The 23,747-nt window shown below is 45.4% G+C and overlaps 1 pseudogene; it reads right to left on the reverse strand.

The window, feature by feature from the left end:
- The window catches only part of LOC115314772, a 163,538-nt pseudogene that overhangs the window by 89,536 nt on the left and 50,255 nt on the right, over nucleotides 1-23,747 (reverse strand).

Here is a 23,747-nt window from a genome sequence, read left to right on the forward strand (position 1 = left end):
TAGAACATGAAGATTACTCACAGGAATGAGATCTGCTGCGCCAAGTCAGTTGCACTGCTGAAAGATTTTCCGTCATCGTAAAAAAGGCCAAACCTGTCGCGCGTGCACACACCGCCTATCCTTGGCGTTCCTGTCAGTAAATTAAACATATTAAAATGTGCAACTTCAGTTATGTACTTATTTATTGCTATTGTAATTTTTGTCCAAAAAGCAAAACCTGCCAATGCATCAAACATATATAAAAGTACAATTCTAGAAATGCTTTTTTTTCGCCCTTGTTAAATTTATGAACACAATAGTATGTTTTCTCGTACCCTGCTACGTACTACAGCTAAAACTATGGGTCGTCAGCTCCAATCACGATAAAGTTAACAGCAGTTTAATGGACTAATCACGCAGGGAGCGCAGCAGGCGATTGGGCAAGACTGCCCATAACTTTGGCTGTGCTCTATTCGTATTTGTTGTAATCAGTGTGTCGAACCGAAAAAAATACGGGTTCGGTTACGGTTCAGGTTCAGGTAAATTTATTTTGTTCCGGTTCAGTTCCGGTTCGATTAATTCGATCCGCAAACCGGTTCGCGAACCGGTTCGGGGCGCTGAACCGGTTCGGGAACCGGTTCGGAAATTATGAATGACAAATTGCAACATCAAAATAAGTTACAAATAAAACATCTGAAATCAGCACATACGAAACGGGATACCTCGTAGTGTAAGGCTGAGGGATTTCTACCAGGAATGGTTTCTTTATGTGCACTCGAAGGTTACCTCACCGACGCTTACGCATTCGGACTTCATCTAATTGGGTCCGACGCAGTAGCTGTAAAATCTGCGACCTCCTTACAAACCCACTTACAAGTAGAACTCGCTAAGTATCCCGCCACCTCGGCGTGTAAGCAATTGAAGGTACAGTGGGGAGAAAATACAGCTTTCTTTATTTGAACTAGCCTTCGGTAACTCAAATTAGACCCTTAAAGAAGTTTTCATTAAACAAGATACGGAATATGAAAAACACTTCACCGAACGCAACGCCAGAAGGACGTAATAGGATAAATATTAAAATAGAAGAGTTCGCTGTCTCACAAATATGTTAGCTTCTAAGTGCCTATACGAAACCGGATGCATTATTATCAAACTCCACAGCCTTTTCTTTTCTCATTCCGATGGAAGCAAGCTTCAAGAACTCGCGAGTTCTAGAAACGTGTTATGAAATGAGCACACAGCTGCATTTAGGATTTACGAGATTGTAGGAAAATGAAATCCCGTGACGCGATTTTTGTTTTTTTGCACAGCCTTCCAATTCTCTTTCTTCCGTGCAAGCCGCGACCAGCGCAATACTGGTTCCTATGTCAAGATGCATGGATGCAGCGTTTATATTCCTAAGACTGAGTGGAGAAGAAAAATATGTAAGCGAGGTGTGTGTCAGTTGACGGCACTTAAAAAACAAATGGCATTGATAGCACATTCATTGTCAACAGCGCGTGGCCGAACCGTTTTGACATGAGCCGGTAACCGTTATTTTTTTTTCCGGCTCAGTTCCGGTTCGGGTTCATCGCGATAACAATATAACGGTTCGGGTTCGGGTTCAGTTCCGGAAAAAAATACAGGTTCGGTTCCGGTTTCCGGTTCGGTTCGGTTCCGGTTCGACACCACCCTGGTTGTAATGCTTTCTTTTTAAATATTACAGAAAGAGAATGAAGACCAACTTCTATGCCGCGTGTAGCTAATACCATCAACCATTGATCCTGCTTGTTTTTGGTCTCCAGTCAGGGCCGGATTAAGGTACGGGCTAAAAGGGCTGCAGCCCTGGGCTTCAGGCTGTCAGAGGGCCGCATACTGGCCCCTGAAAATTTTAAAATGTTAATTTTTTTTTTATATTTAAGAAATTTTAGGCAGAAAGCAGAAGAAACACTCCGAAGGGCTTCTGGCGCAATGGCCTTCTCGTTCTCTTTTCCTCAGCAAGGAAACAAGGATGCCATAAAGTTCCCGCTTCCAGATCAGCTGGCGTTTGTGAGCTCGTTGTGCAAGAGCGTGCCAGAATAACAAAATTTAACACAGCCTCTCATGCGCCTTTTTAGATCTTTTTTTTTTTAATTGGAGCTTAATGGAAGGACGGTTATGGAGCTTTCTTTTGTACTAAGGCCCCCTTAGCGTGTTTTACGGACAATTGTGGGCAGGAAGTTAAGCAAGCGTTAATCCACGTATGTTGTTTTAAACCTTTTCGCGAAACTCCATATGGAGTTTATTCCAGAACGATAAGTTTGGAACAAGCGAAAAGGTGCCCGTAAACCTTCAAGACACCGTCTCTATAGCCACCAACAAAAAGGCGTTTCCAGGAGCCGGATCTTAAGACGTCCCTCAACAGTTTTCAATGGGTACTGGCTGCAAGGAAGTGCGCTCTAAAAAAAGCCCGAGAGTCTGATTTCACGCACAACACTCGGAGAGCCAATCGCCGCAACTTATGGAGGCAGCTCAGCGAATGACAATGCCGAAACATATGTTTAGACCAAAAAACGCAGTCTGAGTTGTGACATTAAGCAATGCAAGCATGACGTTTTGCATTGCTTAATGCCGCAACTCAGACTGCGTTTTTTGGTCTAAACATATGTTTCGGCATTTTCATTCGCTGAGCTGCCTCCGTAACTTGCGGTGATTGGCTCTCCGAGTGTTGTGCATGAAAGTCGAGGCACAAACATTTTCAGAGCGTGCTCTATAGGGTCGACATCTGGTCTGCCAGTGCAACTCAACACTCTTCCTTCCAGCGACTGATACGAATACTGCAATGAATTCACGAACATCTGAGCTAGAACCTCTTCATTTTTAACGTTGAGTCACAGAACAAAATGGCCACCGAGGTCTAAATTACTGCATTTAAAAAGAACAAAATTAGTACTAAATCTAATGCGAAACATTTGCCCATTCAAAAAGACAGCATGTAGATACAAAAAGAAAACATCTCGATTATCATGATAAATTCTTTGAATGCAAATGTGCCCGAACGAAAGCGGTCGATGTCTTAGAATCGCACGCAGTTTCTCATATGCTTTAAATGTGGAAGTCTGTGTCTGTTTGCGAAACGAGGGTTCAGTTATTAGAAGAGCGTTTACGAAGTGGTTTGATCCCGATAAAGACTGCTTCAAGCAACGAAATTTCTTTCTTGCCTATGTCACTTCCTTCACTGCTCACACCAGTAATTAATTAACAGAGGGATAGTTAGAATTTAAAACACTTCCAATAATTTGGAACAATTACAAGAATAAGGGCTCTAGATTTTCGTGGCAGTTGTCGATTTGCGAGGCATGCCATTTAGGGGAAGCGAAATTAGAATGGAAATTTTGCAGGTACCTTTTCGGTTGCTGCATAACTCAATTCATGTGTGATTAATGATGTCACTCGACATGTTAGCAAGAGGGTCACCTGTGCTACAAGTCGACATCGTGACCAATTTGTATAAACTGGCCCAAGCATGTACTCCATGAATTTAGCTGTAATTCTAGTCAAACAAATTCATGAACGGAGTCAACACTTTAAACGGAGGCAATTTAGTGTTTTTTGTTGTTGTTTTTTTTTTGTGTGTGTGGTTAAGTTGCTGGATGTGAACGACAAATCCTAATATTTTTCGCAATGTTTATTTGATTTCGTACCTCAAAATTACTATATTGTAAATCGCTAGAGGGGTTGGTTATTTGCGAAGTAGCTTCTAAACAATCGCATCCGCTCAATGACAGCAAGGAAAACTTTAGTTCCATTGAATCTACGGATCGAAAGAAGGCTCGACAATAATAATACGATGAAACATATCTAGATTTAACAAGTTCAAAAATATACTACATATTCCCGTCATCATCGTTACCTCCATTACCACCATCATCACCACCACCATTATCATAGGTAGAGGCCTCATAACAGCCTAAGCCCAGGGACCCAAATGCCTTAATCCGGCACTGTCTCCAGTTGTCGAAATATTTGTCTGCCCCGATCGACACAAGCCAATTTATCTTAAGAATAAGGTGCCTGCATTTGTGAAAAGGGGAAAGGCCACCAATGGAGATTTGCGCTTCTGTGAAGACACCACGCAAGTGACATAAAAATATGGGGCAAAATTTATTCATTTGAACTAATAAATGTGAAGTTAATATTACGTAAAACATCGTCCCACGCCCTGATTTGCTCTTTTATGTATTAACAACGCCACGCTAACGCATATCTACTCACCAATCCAAGAGCCATCCCGCCTTAATTCTGGAGGTTCAACAGGCCGGCTATTCAAAAGAAAACATTAAGAAGTATATAAAATGTTTGTTTTAAATGGGTATTTTTCTTTCAACAATTTACATAATTACGGACAATGCCATCCCATTTTCGAAGCACGCGGTATATGAAACACCTAAGTTTTCTACTTTAAGTGATTGGAAGGGTCAAGTGATTTATACTCAATACACATTTACGTATGCGAAGTCATAATATAACTATTCAAATCAAAGTTGCCATATCAGTAAAGCCACAAAGCCGGAATGCAGATTTATACAGCTTGACTGAATCAGCTTCATTGAGCAAAAATCATTTTAACCTGGTGTTTTGAATCGCCTCAAATATAACTGTTATACAAAGATCAGATATGTAAGAAAGGTAGCAAAAATTGGGATTTTCACCTTTTAATTTTAAAAGTCTTCAATCAGGTTACTTCATCTCTGCGAATGCATGAGTTTGCTAATTGTGGAAAAGTTTAAATAAAGTTCACCGAGCTCTCAACTGCAGAGTGATTCTCACATCGCCCAAAGGCAGGCATTATTCTACAAACTCTATGAGCAGAACTATGACTCGAGGCCAGGCATTATTCTACAAACCATATGAGCTCACTATAGGGTTGTCACAGAACGCTTACTCGGGAAATGATATTACGACCACTGACGACGATGCAGCACTTTCAAAACCGAAGCGCTGCCGTTGGCTGTAAGATGCTAACCGTCTTCTTGAAGCTTCAGTGTTTGTAAATAGTCACTGTATTTTGTAAAGAACGACGAACAAGGGTACTTTAACCCAGATCATACAGGCTTAGAAGGCATTGTGCGACATTTAGTGACAAGGGGATTTTCTTTCCTCCGGGAACTTGAACTAACTTATGTAGCACCATTGACTAGAAATTAAATTTTTATCTTGCGATTTTTTTTGTTTCCTTGGATTTATAGCTAGAAGGTGCAGTCCCCACAGTTTTGATCTATATGTTTAGCCATGTACGGGAACCCGGCCAACTCTTCGAAAGTCAATTCACCAAAGGTCAACTCGTGGAATAGGCCAACTCGCCGTAGGTACTTTTGTAAAAAGGGCATCTCATCGAAAGGGCAACCTCTCAAAGGGCAACTTTTTGAATTTGCAGGAAGGAAATCTAGCTAAAGGTTTTTTTTTTTTTACTGTTGTCTTTTTTGTTTTCCACCTTTCGTCGTTCAAATTTGTTCGTTTCCAGCAAACTCTGGCGCAATGGGAAAACGAGAGCTCCGCGGACCCATTTTCGGAAAACTTAGATCACGTTTTTCTGTTCCTCTCCTCCTGCTTCAAGATTATTGTTTTTGGGAGTTCTAGTTTTATTTTGTTTTCATCGCTAGGATGCTCACAAACTCTGGTGGTCATGTACCGTCACTCTCATGCACGAGTTGCGTACGCGTTCGTAGTGCTCCCAATCCTCAGCGTATGTGAAACTAAAGCCTTACAAGATAATTTAACACTAATGCGCAATTTGTCTATGTCCCGCACACTCCGCTCCACTGTTTTCCTATTCGTATTTTTGATCCGTGCACCGGCTCGAGGTAACCTGTTGTTGTCTTTTTCACAGTACCTACAGTGTTATTGAATGCAATGCTTAATATAAAAAAATAATAATTTGCCCGCAGATAAATGATGCAACAGAAACATTGAGCAATGCGCAATATTGTTATAAACATCGGCCCATACCAATTTTTCGTATAGTATAATCGTGTTCAAATACAGAAATGCAGGGTTACAAAAGAGGCGACCAGATCGGCTCTTTGACAAACTGTCCGTGCCCTATTACGAGTAGGCGTATACGAGCGCTTGGTTGACGAGTTGGCTCTCGACAAGTTGGCCAAGACCCCCTTATACGTCCTCGTATTCCCACATTACGCACATATATATATAATATAGAGACAATATTCAAGTCCACCATTATAACCAGGCGCTACTCGGACAATTTCTCTGAGAATCAATCCCCAAGTATGCGTCTGGGTCTTTTAGCAGCAATCAACGGTTTAACATGCTTAGATAAAAAGAAAACGTTAAGGAGAAAGCGCGATATATATAGTTAGGCCATAGTGAATGTCTTAGATGAATGCGGGATCTCAAGGGCCGTACACACGCTTGCAACCGAGTAGGACGGAGAGAGAAGAGGCCGGTATTTAAGCCTTTTGCGACGGCGGAGGACCTGGTCCACAACAGCGCATCCAGTCTTCTGGCGTCGAAAGAGGCTCCAAAAACGGTCTTTTCTCTCTCGGTCTTACTCGGTTGCAAGTATGTGAACGGCGCTTTAATCTTAGGCAATTTTAGTGCTCCCAGAGTCAACTGACCGCAGTTTGATGTTTTTACGTGACTTCACATCAGTGAGTTACATCAAATCTCTCCGAAGCCCTCGCAGTGCAGCGTAGCTTTTTCTTGCGGGACCCGACATCTTTATTGGGCATCATCACGCGTAAACGAACCAATCAAGTCAAAGCAGTAAAATAAATAATGTAGGATGCTTGACTTACGCTAACCCTGCTACAAAAATAATCAACCCCACAGCGTATCCTTAGTTGTAACCCGCGGTAGATGTTTGTTGGAAACTGGGTTGGTCGAAATCTTTCTTTAAACACATCGGTGAATGCGGGACGACTTTCAGCCCTAAAAACAAAGAAACTCAACGAGTAAGCGTCGTATCGAACTTCTCATTGGAAATGCCGGCAGCCTTGATTGTTTTTTTAAATTCTATTGGAAGTGGCGATTTCCAAACAGCAATGAATTTATTCACAATTTTTTTCTCAAACAGAAAAATATGTTGTACCAATAAAAAAATAATACCACGGCACGGACAAACAATTTGACAGCCCTTCATTCCACACGTCCGCAATCTCTTCAACCAATGACAGCTGAAAACGTTGATCTGCTAGCAAAGCACCTTTTTGCTTTACATGGTTTGAGCAAAGCAAGCTCTAACTAAATTGCGTGTCGCGGCGTAATTATTCTGCTGAAAAGTTTGATTTTTCGAGTACTATTTTTAATGATATTTTTGTTACTTTTTGTGCCTCCTTAGTGAGACAATTAATGTTTTACAAGGTCTCATTCATCGCACATCAAACAGTAGTAATCGCATCATGCTTACCCTGTTACAAATAACACGAGATCTGCATCATCAAATGATACGTCATAACCTAGAGCTCCATCCTTCATAAATTGCAGTGAGCGATGATAGTTGACATCACCAAACTGATCCAGAACAAGAAACTTGTCATCAACCTGAAAATACACCATACTTTTATCGATTTATTGTGGTATGTTTGTATTCATGTAGTTAAAAAAATCCGGTTGTTCTTGAATATGTATGAGATAAGGAGGAACTCATAAATTTTTCATTAGTTAAAAATAACGGCTTATTCTGCGGGCAATATCCCTCATTACAGCCAACCTTTTAGAGTGAAGAAAGGTTTACTAACTAGACGTAAATACTGTATTCATACTCTTCTAACTTCATCAGCATATTTAATTAGACTTATTCACAGGTCAAGAACGCCTTCCAAATCAAAACAAGAATGAGAAACAAAGCGTGTGCAGAATTGTGGCGAATGAAATGTAGTAATATGCTTGTAAATTTCTCCACTTTTGCGATCTGTTTGAGCCTTATATTCGTTTCCAATACAATTCGACAGTTTTCTTAGGTTTTTACTATACTATATTTTAAACTAATCGATAGAAACCTTTAATTCTGTCTTTGACAGTTGTCCTTGAGGAGCGAACGGTGCTCGGCAGACGCAGCCGTTCGACTGTCTCGCGCCTGTCACGAGGTTCTTCTTTGTCATCAGCGTCGGTGTGTTCATAGCGTAAACACACGGGAGCCATCTGAGATGCAGCATTCTTTCCTTTTTAAACAGACACTGACAGGGTATTTATACTCGCCAAGGCTTTTGTTTCCACATGACACATGACAGCCCAGCTACCTAATACACAATTTAAAGCTCAAACTTCGGTTATGTTTCCTCGCGATAACCGCCGATGGAGAACTGGCCGGCTTGAGTCATGCTCCCTCTCTTCTCCGTGGACACGTGCCGCTTAAATACAGGCACCGAATATAATCAAAGTCATCGAAAGCTCACACACTATACTAAACATAATTATGAAACCCATTTTTATGGCTTTTAGGAAGCTGCAAATACGCTGATTAAGAAAAAAAAAACATTTCCACAGTTTACCGGAAGTACATGTATTGCGCATTTCTCAACATGTCGTATCGCTGTCATCGACTGGACGGCTGGACAAAGTAGATTTATGGCAGCGGACGATGGGCGGGGGACCTCAACTTGAGAACCGTCGTTTGCGGTACCGGCGAATCTGTCTAGCTTTGAAAGAAAAATTTGTCACCCGTCAAAACAATGAGGATGTATTCCGTACGACACGCCCGAGCACCAAGCTGTTTTGCGCGAAGACGTGGCCAAGTCAGTTTTTTTTAATATATATATAAATAAAGTTGCTGATCTGGCTTTACTTTGCGCCCCGACCCCGTGGCGGTGTTTGTTGGTCTGCTGTGGTGCATTGGTTTCGCTTCACACTTCCGGGCATTCTGTAGGACTTACTACACATATCTGGGATGATATTTGTTCGACGAATGAAGGAAGTGTTTTGTCGGTATTGCCCGCTTTCTGTTTTGGCCCAGTAAGACCTAGGTGTTGCAGCTTTTTTGTTGACCACTTCTGGTGTTCAGTGGCGGTTGTTTTTCCACACGTGGACTTTGTCACCAATTGTTACTTTAAGTTGCCTTTGCCCTCTTGTGTGTTGGTCAGCATAGTGTACTTGCTTATGTCGCTGGCTTGCCATCTTTTTCTGGACGTTCTTCACAGCGCTTGTGATTAGGATCATTTCTTTGAGCGGAATACTTGTCCTTGTGCGCGACTAAACCACCGTTGCAATGGGGGCCCCAGTTTTCCGGCGCAAAACAATGTTCCTCAGATGTTGTAGACCCAGTTGGGTGTCTCCTCCGTGTGCAATACATTTCTTGGGTAGGTTCTTTACCAAATGCACTACTCGTTCAGCCTCGCCATTGGGTTTCCGGTACCTGGGGCTGAGCCTGATGTGGTCGAATCCAAATTTGTGTCTGAAGTTCTGGAACTCGTGTGTCTCGATGTATGTTTCGTTGTCAGATTCCACGGCCCATAGAATGCCGTGAGTCGAGAAACATATTTTGAGATCCGAGAGGTCTTTGTTCGATTAAACATTTATAAGTTCTTCGTAGTTAATGAAGCGAGTAACTATCCAGAATGACAGAGTTCGTTGCACAATTGAAGAAAAATTGGTCGATGGGTTTCCATTCTCATGGGAGTTTGGGAACTTAGTTCGGCATCAGAGGCTTGTTGGGTGGTTTCCTTGCTGGGACTGACAGGTGGCGCAGGTAAGGACTGGGTGTTCGGTATCTCCCGATTTCCCGGGCCAAAATAGTGATAATCTTTCTCGCTTCAGGCAGCTTGCCATGCCCAGGTGCCTATTCTGAACCTGTTCCAGTTCTTTGTTCGTGCCATGTCTTCGGTATGACCATCCTGTCGTTCCGAAAGAGTAGTCCATCATAGAAGACAAGCTCATCACGAATTGGTGAGAATATTCTCATGGTTTATTTCATCATGCCATTGCTCGTCCATCCATTCAGGGTTGCTTGGAGTACGTCTTGTCTTGCACTGAGTCATTATCTTGTAGTGATGACTTGAGTTATTGTGGTGTGCTTTGTGACGTCGTGATTTCTCAGACCTACATGTATTTTGTAAAGTTGCCGATTGTTTCATTAGGGCGACAATTACGGCTGAGCGGATTTGCAATAACCACTTTTTTTAGATTGTGGGGTATTTGATGATTGTAGGGAATGACTATCGGTCTCTTGCTTGGCCTATATTTTTAACAATGTGGCTCTCCCCTCACTTTCTTAAGCAGCGACTCTGCAACTGGTACCAACAACGATGTGGGGAATCCACCCGCAACCAGTCGCTTCACTTGCCGGACGAAACTGGCGTACATTACATGGTGGCACGATTTTTTCAAAGCCGTATGTAGGCAAGATGAAGCAATACTTCTTTTTGCGAGTTTCTTCTTCGATCGCGAGTTATACGACAAACATACATGACTGCCTGTGAATTCAAACCTGAGGTCTAGCAACTGTAAAAAGCGACCATCCGGAAGTTCGTGCTTTGGATGTTTTAGCACGGTGCTCCGAGGGGCATAAATCCACAGACGAGCTTCGCGAATGTCGCTTCTTACAATTTCTAGAACTCAGGTTAGAATGCACAGGCAGTCATGTGTATTGGTCGTATAACCCACGATCGAAGAAGGATTTTCTCCCCTTCGATTCTTCACATTCTAAAATTTTAAAAAGAAGTATCGATGCATCTTGTCTACATGCGGCTTTGGAAGACTCGTGCCACCATGTAATGCATGGCCGTTTCGGCCGGCAGGTGGAGCAACTGGTTGCGGCTGGATTCCTTACATCGTTTTTGTACCTGGTGCAGAGTCGCTGCTTAGGAAAGGGGAGGGGAGGGCCACAGTCTAAAAAAAATAGGCCAAGCTAAAGACCGATAGCCATTCCCTGCCTTCATAAGATATCCTAAAATCTAAAAAAAGTGGCCCAGAAATACGACGTGCTTATGGTGTTTCTTTCAACTAACAAATTCGCGCAACTGTTGCCAACAAAAGTGGGTCCAAGCGTATTTGGTCAGTCAAACATAGGTACAAATATTTTGAATGTACGATGGGCATTGTGTACAGGATTCCACTGACGTGCAGCATAGTATACGTTGGCCAAATGGGCCGATGTATGAATGAAAGATTGCGTGAGCATGCTTGGTCTCTGCGGTCAACAGCTGCGAAGGCACGCCGCTTCGTTGTTCAGATTGCGGATGTCACCGTGTTCCATCACGTCACGATTGCTGGAAAGGGGGAAATCAGATGACTAGGGGACGTTTAGAGGCCTACACCACCAAAAATGATGAGACTGGGCGATCTGTAAGTCAAACATCGGTCCTCCTGCGTAGCAAAGATACCTGCTATCTGGACACGTGCTGAATTCGCCATGATGATGTTGAATGCTGTTGTTTCTTTCGGCATTAATTTTCAATAACAACTTTAGTTGACGGTAAGAGTTTGTCCTGTGTACACCTTCTACTTCGTCTTCGTTTCTTGTGCGCTGTGACTTCGGAAATGGAAATCCCGGGGGAAAAAATAAAGCAGTGGCCGTCGTTGTACAATAGGTTCAGTTCATGTTCACTCTATCGCGGCTAGATATAAAGAGCTTCAGAGTAAAGGTACCTTAGAAGGACGAAGTGACATTCGATCAGGATGAGGAAATTCAGGCGACAATTCCTTTTCACGTGCACAAAATTGTGAAAGTCCTGCATGCGTCGGTAAAATTTTACCGGCAATTAATATGTGTTAAATTATATCCAGCAGTGACTTGCATTATTTAGGTTTGTTTGGCGTTACACGAAACATTCGTTAAAATCTGATTGCGTACAATATGTTTCACAATAAAATAACATCTCTAAAGCGCATTATTCAAAGAATGCTATACGCCGGTATCATGAACCCATCAACATCAATGTTTGCATTCCCGATCACAATCGTATCCAAAGAAGATTGCACATCGTGTTTTAATACGCGGTGTGTATGTAAGAACAGCGCGGTGTGTATGTTAATGTTTTATGTGTGCGATAATTGTGCGCTGTGTGTGTGGCAATCGTGTTCCGTAAATTCGGTGTAATGCTACATTTCGTTTTTGTGCCGATAATCGCCAAGCTTATAGCCTGACTGAACTTTCTCTTTCCCAAAGCCACGTGGGAATGACATCATCAAAAAGGCAGGAAGGTGCTTATAATTCACGAGGACAGATAACTCCAAAGGGTATTCGCATATATCGCTACAGGAAGACGCAAAATGCTTTGCTGCCTTTGTGACACAATTCAAGTTGTGCCAATAGAACCGGTCATTTGGACGAAAGAACTCTAAAGCATGGTTTCAGAAGGTGCTGAATGAATTGGTCAAGCATATAGTGTAATCTATGAAATGTATAAAGGAATGATATTATTATTTCTACCCGAACAAGAGAATAGCGCATGAATCATCTGTTTTAAATTCTCGGAGCACAAATCCCCCCCCCCCCCTCCAAAAAAAAAAAAAAACACAAAAAAAACAAAAAAAACATGGGTGTTTTACAGAAGAATTTTTGAGGGTTAAAAAGCCCCAAAATGCAATTACTGTAAAGATATTTAAACCTAGCTGACAAAGTGTGATATCTCGCGTTGTACACACGAGGGCGCCACCGCGGTAGTAAATAAACAGACGACGAAGACGATGCCTGACTGGGCCAGTCAGTGCGGTCTACGTCTTCGATTTGGAATGTTGCCCCTGACCTTGACTCCGGCAGCGTGCCTGGCGTGGATTATCACAACTGGCGACGAGCGATAAAGAACGGTCGCGCACGTCTTACCTGTTCGTCCTGCATCAACGTCAGCAGCTATGCCTGTCATCGGGAAGGTGGAACCGTTCGACTCGGCTACGTCGGATTGGACCGAGTATCGCGAACGGGTAGAATTGTACTTCGCCGTGAACGACATCGCTGCAACGAAGAGGACTGCCGTGTTTCTGACGTGCTGCGGGTCAGAAACTAATCCGCTGCTGCGGAGCCTGCTCGCCCCTACGAAGCCTGCCAATGCAACATTGGCTGCGATTTTCGAAGCTTTGAACAAGCACTACTCGCCGAGGGTATTGGAGGTGGTGGCCAGCTTCAAGTTTTTTTCACGGCATCGGCGGGACGAAGAGCCTGTAAACGATTACATTGCATCGCTGAAGAAGCTTGCCGAAGACTGCAAGTTCGCATTGTTTCGGGAGCGCATGCTACGAGACCAAATCGTGAGCGGAATCAACGACGTCGCAATGCAGACTCGCCTGCTGGAAACGGCAAAGTTGGACTTTGAGACCGCGAGGAACACCGTAATCGCCATGGAGGCTGCCAAGAAAGATTCCCGAGCATTACGTTCTCAGCTGGCTCAAGCGACACCTGTGCAGGCCGGGGAGTCTGCGAATGTTGTCAAGACTAAGCCCACCAAACAGCAGGCAAGTGGTTCTTGATTACGCTGTGGGGGTAATCATCTAGCACACCAATGTCGTCACGTAGGCAGCGTCTGTTTCAAGTGTGAGCAGAGAGGGCATTTGGCCCGGGTATGCCGATCCAATACACTTCAAGCGCAAAAGGCGAGACCCAGGAGTGGATCGAGACCTGTCCACAACGTGGCTAACGAGCTGGCAGCGCCGGAATCCAAATCAGGAACGCAGGAGGCGTACGACCTTTGGGCGCTTCAAGCGGCCGGACCAGAGCCAATGCGAGTCGAAGTTGCCGTGAACAGAGTGACATTGAACATGGAGTAGGATACCGGTGCTAGCGTGTCAACCATTAGCGAAAGGAAGTTTACGGAACTGTTTCCTTCGGCGACGCTGGTGCCATCGGACGTCCAGTTAATAAGTTTTTTTGGCGACATGAAGCCTGTGGCGGGCAAGTTTGAGGCAACCGTGAAGCTGGGCGAGAACGAGCGCGTTCTGACCTTGTTCGTCGTAAAGGGCCCGTGTCCTACGCTTTTCGGAAGAAGCTGGATGAGGGAATTCAAGCTAGGAATCGTCAAGCCAGAAGTCGTCAACGTTGTGACGTCCGTGGAGGAAGCGGTGAGTCAGTTCCGTGAAGTATTTTCAGAAGGACTGGGTACCTTTGATGGCGTGGCCGCCCAGATTACCGTACAGGAGGGTGCTAAACCAAGATTTTTCAAGCCGCGAGTCGTCCCGTTCGCGTTACGAGACAGAGTTACTGAGGAGTTCCAGAGGAACTCCTCAGTAGCTGCGCGTGGGCGTCATTCGACCAGTGAAGACGTCCGAGTTGGCGGCGCCTATCGTTCCCGTAGGGCGGCGCCCATCGTTCCTGAAGTCGCTTGTGTGGCGACTTCAAGATAACAGTCAACCCTGCGACGGTGCTCGAGTCGTACCCGATCCTTCGCATCGAGGAGCTGTTCGCAAGGCTAACGGGGGGAGTCAAGTTTACGAAGCTCGATCTGAAAGATGCATACCAGCAGGTCAAGTTGCACGAAAACTCGCAAAAGATTGTTACCATTAACACCGCGAAGGGTTTGTATCAATTTACCAGACTTCCGCTTGGGGTGTCGTCAGCTCCAGCTTTGTTTCAACGCGCGATGGAGACACCTCCTACACGACCTTCATCATGTCACAGTATACTTTGACGATATACTCGTGACCGGCACCAACGACAGCAACCATTGGGCAAATGTGTGCCAGGTCCTGGAGCGACTGAAGAAAGCTGGAGTGCGGCTGAAGCTGTCCAAATGCGAGTTCATGGCGGACAAGGTGGAGTATCTGGGGCACATCATCAGCTCCGCTGGTCTTCAGCCAAATGCAACCAAGACAGAAGCCGTGCTGGAGGCACCAGTGCCTCAGAATGTGAAGGAACTGCAAAGCTACTTGGGCTTGATTAACTTTTATAGAAGGTTCATGCCAAATCTGTCGGATGTGTTGTATCCCTTGAACTGCTTGCTGGGGCAGGAGCCCGCTGGCGTTGGACATCTGAAGAAGAGCAAGCATTCCAGAGAAGTAAAAAGCTGCTGGCATCCGCTGGAGCCTTAGCACATTTCAACCCTGCAAGGTCGACGGTGCTGATCACGGATGCCTCACCGTGTGGACTCGGAGCCGTCTTGGCACAGCGAGAAGCGTCGGGGGAGGAGCGTCCCATAGCTTTTGCATCTCGAAACCTTGCAGCTGCGGAAAAAAACTACAGCCAGCTGGACAAAGAAGCGTTGAACCTCGTGTTCGGAGTAACGAAATTCAGGCAATACCTGTGGGGCCGACCATTTGAAGCCATCACAGATCACAAGCCGCTACTGGGCCTGCTCGCGTCGGACAAGCCTGTTCCAGAGTCGTGCTCTCTAAGGGTGCTGCGATGGGCCGTGCTGTTGTCTGGGCACCGCTATAAACTGAGCTGCCGGCCTGGTTGCCGTATCGGACATGCGGACGTACTGAGTCGTCTGCCACTGCCAACAACAAATTTTCCCGTGGACTGCCCTGCTGAAGTCTTCATGCTGGCAGGGCTGTACCCACGTGTGCTGTCGTCGACAGCTGTCGCTGAGGTCACCGCCCGGGACCCAGTGGTTTTACAAGTGAGAGAGGCCTTGTGGACTGGCCGCCGGTCGGATTTGGGACCAGAGGAAAAACCGTACGAGACGCGGTTCACAGAGATGAGTGTACAAGGCAACTCTGTGCTCTGGGGCAACCGCGTATTGGTTCCTGCACCTCTCCAACGCGACGTCCTGAGGCTTCGTCACGAAAGTCATCCAGGGATATCCAAGATGAAAACTGTAGCGCGGAGACAGGTGTGGTGGCCTAAAATAGACGATGATATTGTTGCAACTGTGCAAGAGTGTCCCACGTGTCAGGAGCAGCAGCGAGCATCACGGCCAATACCCGTCATGCCATGGCCGTTCCCAGACAGACCCTGGTCGAGAGTTTATGTCGACTACGCAGGGCCTTACCGCAACACTTATTTTTTTATTGCAGTTGATGCCTTTTCCAAGTGGATTGAGGTGTTTCTGGTTTCAACTCCGTCTGCGGAGGCCACCATCACGTGTCTGCGAGCCATGTTTGCAAACCAGGGTTTTCCGGACGTTGTGGTGTCAGACAATGGTCCAGCGTTTGTGAGCGACATGTATGCCACATTTTTGAAGAAGAATGGAGTGAGACGAATACTGGTACCACCGTACCACCCAGCGTGTAATGGCGCTGCAGAGCGTGCAGTTCAGACTGCAAAAAGGAAGTTGCAGAAGGCTGGACCAGGGGACCTTCGTACACAAATTGCGCGCATGTTGATCACTTACAGATCGACGCCACATGAGGTCACGGGTTGCAGCCCCGCCGAGTTGCTGCTGGGGCGAAAAATGAAGACTGCGATGGACCTGCTTCGACCTGACCTGAGGATCACGGTGCAGCAGAAGCAGCTTCAGCAGGAAATCAGATGTGACAAAACAACGAAATCTCGGATTCAAGCACAGCCTGGCGATCAAGTATTCACCAAGAACTTTCGTCCAGGCCCTGCATGGATGCCGGCTGTGGTCACCACCCAAGGAACATATTCATCGGACCTCCAGCTGGCTGACGGGCGACAGTGAACGCGCCACCATGATCATCTCCGGCAGGCGAACCGGTTGCCGCAAGTTGACCACAGTAGACATGCTGGAACAGCTGCAGACATTGAGAAGGACCCTGACATTCCACGCACTGGTCCTGACATGTCCAAAACGGCAGACCTTGTTCTGGCACCTGACCTCTCCTGTCATACGCCTGAACTCACCTGCCCAGAGGTTCCAGCTGATGAACAACAGCAGCCAAGGGCTGCAGAAAGCACAGCGTCTCCTCGTCAAACGACTATCACCACACCTCCCCGTCGGGGCACCAGGGTGCGTCGGCCTGTGCAGCGCTACTCTCCGTAATCACTTTGATTCATTTTCACGAACCTTTTCTTATATCTCTTGGTTTCCACTAACTTTCATTATTAGGGGTGGAAGGGGTGTGATATCTTCCGTTGTACACACGAGGGCGCCACCACGGTGGTAAATCAGCAGACAACGAAGGCGATGCCTGACTGGGCCAGTCAGTGCGGTCTACGTCCTCGATTTGGAATGTTGTCCCTGACCTTGACTCCGGCAGCGTGCCTGGCGTGGATTATCACACAAAGCTATATGGTCTACACGCTCTTCGCGCTTGTTTTAGGAGGCTTTCTAGACATTTCCAAAAATTATTAAAACAATACCACAAAAACATGCTTAACCGCACTGACTCAAACATTTACTCGGTTTGTTTGGTTTGGTGAGTGCGAGAACTTTGCATCGACGCTTCAAACTATTGGACATGGGCCGTCCTCTATTAGAAAATCTTGAACGCGCTCCCAAGTGTCAGCTAAGTGCCTCTGTATACTACTATTACCAACCTATACTATCTCCATTAGCTATGGAAACTACGGCGGAACGGAAAAGGAAGCTCAAGCGGTGATTTTTTTAGGTATATCAAAAGTTACTTCCGAAGGTCGCCATTTTAAAATGGTTAAAACGTCAACAGGAGAACGGGAAAAATATATAAAGTACAAAATACATAAAAAAATATTTAAAAAAAACAACATTAAACCAAAAACAAAATAGTACTGCCCCTCTGTATAGAAAAGTAATTGAAAAATCCCTTCCCGCAGATCTACTGTTCAGCGCGACCACAGCCAAGCGATCCGGCCCAGACTCACCAGCGACGTTTATTGAATCCAAGGAATATATATATATATATATATATATATATATATATATATATATATATATATATATATATATATATATATATATATACCCTACTGAAAAATCCGGTATAACTTTTCGCTATCCGGATTATCAAACCGGAAATCTATCTGGATTCTATCCGGATTCTATCTGGAATTTACGTTTTCAGAAATTATTCCTTTGTCTGCAATCTGAATTTCGGGTTTCCAGAAACAAATTTCCGGTTCCATAATCCGGATAGTGAAAAGTTATACCGGATTTTTCGGTAGGGTATATATATATATATATATATCCCCGGAAGAAACCGCGCATGCGGCCGCTGTACCAAAAATGAAAGCCGTTTACAACTCCCTGTAACGCCGAATTAGAGCGCAGCTCTTGAGGAGGAGGAGGGAAGGGTACTGGGGGGTGGGTGAAGTGACCTCGGGGGGGGGCGGTCACGTGACCTTGTGGGAGTCACGTGACCTTGGGGCGTCACGTGACGTCGGGGGGTCACGTGACCATGGGCCACGTGACGATACCGATGACGTCATCAGTAGCGTCACTGATGACGCCATCAGTGATGATGATGACGATGCGGATGCCGGTGACGTCATCAGTGACGTCACTAATGACGTCATCAGTGATGATGACGATGACGATGCGGATGCCGGTGACGTCATCAGTGACGTCACTGACGACGTCATGAGTGCCTATGACGTCAACGGGGGGTCACGTGACCTCGGGGGGTATCTCCAGGTCACGTGACCCCAGGGGGGTCACGACCTGGGTAACCATCGTGACCCTCGTGAGGGTAACCCTAGTAACCCTTGTGAGGGCAACTCTCGTGACCCTCGTAAGGGTAACTCTCATAACCCTCGTGACCCTCGTGAGGGTAACTAACCCTCGTAACCCTCGTGAGGGTTACGAGGGTGAGTAACCCTCGTGAGGGTAACTCTCATAACCCTCGTGACCCTCGTGAGGGTAACCCTCGTGAGGGTAACTCTCATAACCCTCGTGACCCTCGTGAGGGTAACTCTCGTGACCCTCGTAAGGGTAACTCTCATAACCCTCGTGACCCTCGTGAGGGTAACTAACCCTCGTAACCCTCGTGAGGGTTACGAGGGTGAGTAACCCTCGTGAGGGTAACTCTCATAACCCTCGTGACCCTCGTGAGGGTAACCCTCGTGAAGGTTACCCTCACGAGGGTTACTAACCCTCGTAACCCTCGAAAGGGTTACCTTCACGAGGGTTACCCTCACGAGGGTTACTAACCCTCGTGAGGGTTACAAGGGTAAGTAACCCTCGTGAGGGTAACCCTCGTGAAGGTAACCCTTTTGAGGGTAACTAACCCTCGTAACCCTCGTGAGGGTTACGAGGGTAAGTAACCCTCGTGGCCCTCGTGATCCTCGTGAGGGTAACCCTCATGAGATTAACCCTCGTAACCCTCACGAGGGTTACGAGGGTTGCGGTTACGCCGACGCCGACGGCGACGGCGACGGCGACGCCGACGGCGACGCCGCTCAAGCCGGGAACGGGCCCCTAAGAGCTGCGCTCTAATAAAAATTAAAGCCTATATAGTTTGTAACACGCACGCATGTGTTTAAAGCATTGATTAAATATGATAGTAGATATACTAGTGCGCATGGAACCACTATGACCAAAATACATACACTAAATACATAATTTATAACACTTCTCAAATTTACAATATTATGTACACACTAATGAAAGCCTCGTCTAATGTTTCTTCCCCTGTACATGGTTTGCTGAAACAAACAATTATTAAAATTTAACTCCCTTCCCCCCAGTTCTCCTCCGTTGTCTTCTCTTCTTTTGTCGGCGGGCTCCTGGATTTGCAGGTTGTTGTTTCCACTTGCTTTTTGACTGGTTAATTCATGTAGAGTCAAATTTTGCGTGGTTTTCTTGATGGGTGGTGTTTCGGGCTTGTTGACGATGGATTATAGTTGGTGTTTACATGTTGCTTGCAGGGGTAAACAGTTCTATGTTCGAATTTTTGACGGCTCGCTTGATGCACGGCGGTGGTGGTCTTGATTACAGGCTTCTTGACGAATAAACAATTTTATGATAGACTTCCGGGTAGCTGGCTGCCGTCGGGTGATGCTTGCGAGGGCACTCATCACCCGACAATATCCAGCTACCCGGAATTCGACCATAACATTTTAGAGCGCAGCTCTTAGGGGCCCGTTCCCGGCTTGAGCGGCGTCGGCGTCGCCGTCGGCGTCGGCGTAACCAAGGTCATCCCAAGGTCACGTGACCCCCAAGGTTACGTGACCCCTCACAGGGTCATTTCAAGGTCACATGGCCCCAAGATGACCCCACGTGACCCCCTGAAGGTCACGTGACCCATCTGAGGTCACGTGACCCCCGAGGTCACGTGGTCTCCTCCCCAAGGTCACGTGACCCCTCCAGGTGACGTGACCCCCAAGGTCACGTGAACCCCTGAGGTCACGTGACCCCTCCCAAGGCCATCTCAAGGTCACGTGACCCCAAGGTGACCCCCACGTGATTCCTGAAGGTCACGTGACCCCCAAGGTCACGTGACCCCTCCAGGTCACGTGACCCCCAAGGTCACATGACCCCCTGAGGTCACGTGGGGGTCACCTTGGGGGTCACGTGACCTTGAGGTGACCCCCACGTGACACCCAAGGTCACGTGACCCCCAGGTCCCGCCTCCACGAGGTCACGTGACCCCCCTCTCCGAAGTCACGTGACACCCCCCCCCCGAGGTCACGTGACCCCCCCAAAGCATATTAAAGAATGAGGGGAGGAGGAGGAGAAGGAGGAGGGGTCTACCCTCTCCTCAGTACCCTTCCCTCCTCCTCCTCGAGAGCTGCGCTCCAATTCGGCGTTACAGGGATTTGTAAACGGCTTTCACTTTTTTATTCGTTCAAGAAGCCTGTAATCAAGCACCGCCCGAAAGACACAGACATAGTCCGTTATCCCGTTGTGCTTTTAAACCATTAGGAATAATTAACTCGCCCAACACTCCACCCTCGTCATTTTAAACTTTTCACAAACGATCATATTCTCCCTCACCCCTTTAACTGGACTCAATCGAAGAGACGATCGGCCAGGTGGGCCAGGGAGGTTCAACAGCTCTCATCTTACATCACACATCAACCGGAAGACACGCCTCGCGATTAATATTCTCTCTCCCGATTCCATATCTCAAAGGATACACTCATTGGAAGCAATGGTATTTGAAAAGGCTTCCAGTACACGGAATTGCAAATCTTATGTACCAGGTTGCCGTCCTTCAACCCTATCACAACAGCCCTGGATGTGAAGAACACGACGGATTTTGGACGACTTAATAGAAGTTGACGAGAACGTTCACCTGAAATACCATAAAGGAATATGTCGCCATTTATGTGCGTACTTGCCATGGGAGGCAACGAAATAGGCAAAGTATCGACCTCAAAAAGACACGAGGATGACGCCTAAATACTCTGACGTTGTTTTTTAATCATTTATTTTGCTTTTGCAGAAATCAAAAAGAATTGAGAAAAAAAAAGAATAACCAAACATTTCTCATCGCCACTCAGAAATGCAGTCACGTCAAGGCTGCCAAGGCTGGCAGCCACGACGCCAGTACATTCATGTTGATGGAAGGAGGGGTATTCCGCAATAGAAAGGTCATTGATTTATATTATGGTCAAGCCTCTCGTACTAATTGAAGTCCCAAAAAAAAGCGCCCGAAGAAAAATAATGAATCTTTGATTTCCTGCTCCTTGTTATCTAGAAACAAATACGCTGGCTGAACGTACGTCGCATCAAGCTGCACCAAGCTAGCTGAATGTACGTCACATCAAACAATACATCACAATGTTTCCAGGGTTGACAAGTGAAGGCAAGTGCAAACTTAAAGTAGCCGTTGTGCACCAAAACAACTGCCGCACAAGTATATTGTGATGTAGTCCACAGACTGCTGCATGACGAGAGTGGCCATGGCTACTTGCCAATCACTTTCTTGGCTTTACCAGCATAATAACGTCGAAAAAATTATGTGACACTTTTCTTAGCCAAATGCGACTTGGTTATCTGCGGCCAAATATATGATGAGCGAGCTTTTCTTTATTTTTATTTGAGAATACTGCAGGCCAACTTTTGAGGGCCAAGGCAAGATAAGACATCAGAAACAATCAATGAGTCGAATGAACACAACAACAATTAACAAGTAGCTTAGTCATTGGCGACAAAGAAAGGTTCATCAACTGCACTTGAAATAAAAGGGTAGAAGAGATCGCCGTCACCACTTGAGGACAAGTCACTCCACTCATAAACAGAAAGAGGAAAAAAGGAGAATTCAAAAAATCTTTTCTACAACGGAGCTCAGTGAGCAAATTGTCGTGCTTCTGCCTTGTATCACTACTCATGTTATACTGAAAATAATCATCAAAATTTAAACCAGCTTTATTAGGAGTTATATTATGCGAAAATTTCAAACACTTTGCTTTCCTTCGACATGATACTCCGGAGGCAGTTTACAACGGTGTCAAGTATGAATCTTTGGCGTATGAGTTATAAATAAATCTAAGAGATGTTTTGAAGGCCTTCCAACTGATCAATAAGCGACTGTGAATGTGGGTACAATGCCAGCATATTTAAGCAAAGGACGAATCAGCGATTTATGAGCCGTCAGCTTTGCCGCAGAAGTACAGTGACGCATTTTCCTATGTAGCGACCTCAGTTTGCTTGACGCTTTTGTGATAATCTGCTCAATATGAATAGCCAAGCTTAAGCTGGATGTAAAAGTAACAACCAGATACTTGTACTCATTAACTACTTCTAAGGCATTTGAATAAATAGTATCACAAAAAAGAGGCACTTTCTTCAGTGTAACTGACATCTGCATACATTTCTTGACATTCAGATCCATTTGCGATTTTTGACACCATAATGAAAACACTTGAATACTTTTTTTCTAAACATTCCTGGTTAGATGGACAAGATATCTTAAAAAACAGTACGCAATCATAAGCAAAAAAACGGCTTTGTATTGAGGGCTTATCAAATCGCAGGTCATAGATCAAAAACAGAAAGAGCAACGGTTCGAGTACCCAGCCCTGGGGCACTCCGGAATGCACAGGTAACTCTATTGATTCTGCATTGCCTACACACACAAACTGTTTACGATTCGTAAGGTACGAGTCTATGCACCTCAGTAGATGAGCATTTCTTAACACTTGCTTCATTTTATGCAGAATTTGCGATGCGAAACCCTGCCACACGCCTTCGCAAAATCTAAGAAGACACTGTCGACTTGACCGTTGTTATCAATCACTGAACCAAAAGGGTGGACCGAATAAAGAAGCTGTGTCACTGTCAAAAAACCTTGTCGGAAGCCGTGTTGATAATCTACAAAGAAAGATTCAGATTCTAGGAAAGTTACGATGTGCTTAAATATGAAGTGTCCGACAACCTTTATTTTTCTTTATTTTATTCTTTATTCAATGATTACCCCGCAGTGCCCGAGGGCGTTACAGCAGGGGGGGTTACAAGGATGAAAAGAACACGTCTTCATTGAAACAGCACACTTGCTCTTCAGACAGCCGATTCCACTGTGCAATTGTTCGTACAAAAAAGGAGTTTGCAAACATGCATGTCCTAGCGCGGTACTCTCTAATTTTAAGACTATGATCATTACGACTAGAAACATAATAGGGTTCTTTTAAGTAAGTCTCGCTATTTATTCCCGTTTTATTTTTAACTATTGAGTATAAAAATTTTAGTCGCAGTTTTTCCCGACGTACGGAAAGTGGTTCCCAGTTTAACATTTTTTTCATTTCTGTACAACTTTCTTTCCTCCCGTATCGTCCAAGAACAAACCTAGCCGCCCTGTTTTGTATTTTCTCCAGCTTATCTATCAACGTTTTTTGGGCTGGATCCCAGACAGCACATGCATACTCTAAAATGGGTCTAACACATGTTAAATAAGCAGTTGTCTTTAAGTTAGGTTGTGAGCATTTTAAGTTACGTTGGATAAAATTCATTGCCCTGCCAGCTTTTAAGACTACTTCCTCTATGTGGACTACTTCAACGCGTATTGGTTCCTGCACCTCTCCAACGCGACGTCCTGAGGCTTCGTCACGAAAGTCATCCAGGGATATCCAAGATGAAAACTGTAGCGCGGAGACACGTGTG

The sequence above is a fragment of the Ixodes scapularis genome, unplaced genomic scaffold (genome assembly GCF_016920785.2).
Source record: "Ixodes scapularis isolate PalLabHiFi unplaced genomic scaffold, ASM1692078v2 PGA_scaffold2__306_contigs__length_199485367, whole genome shotgun sequence".
NCBI lineage: Eukaryota > Metazoa > Arthropoda > Arachnida > Ixodida > Ixodidae > Ixodes > Ixodes scapularis.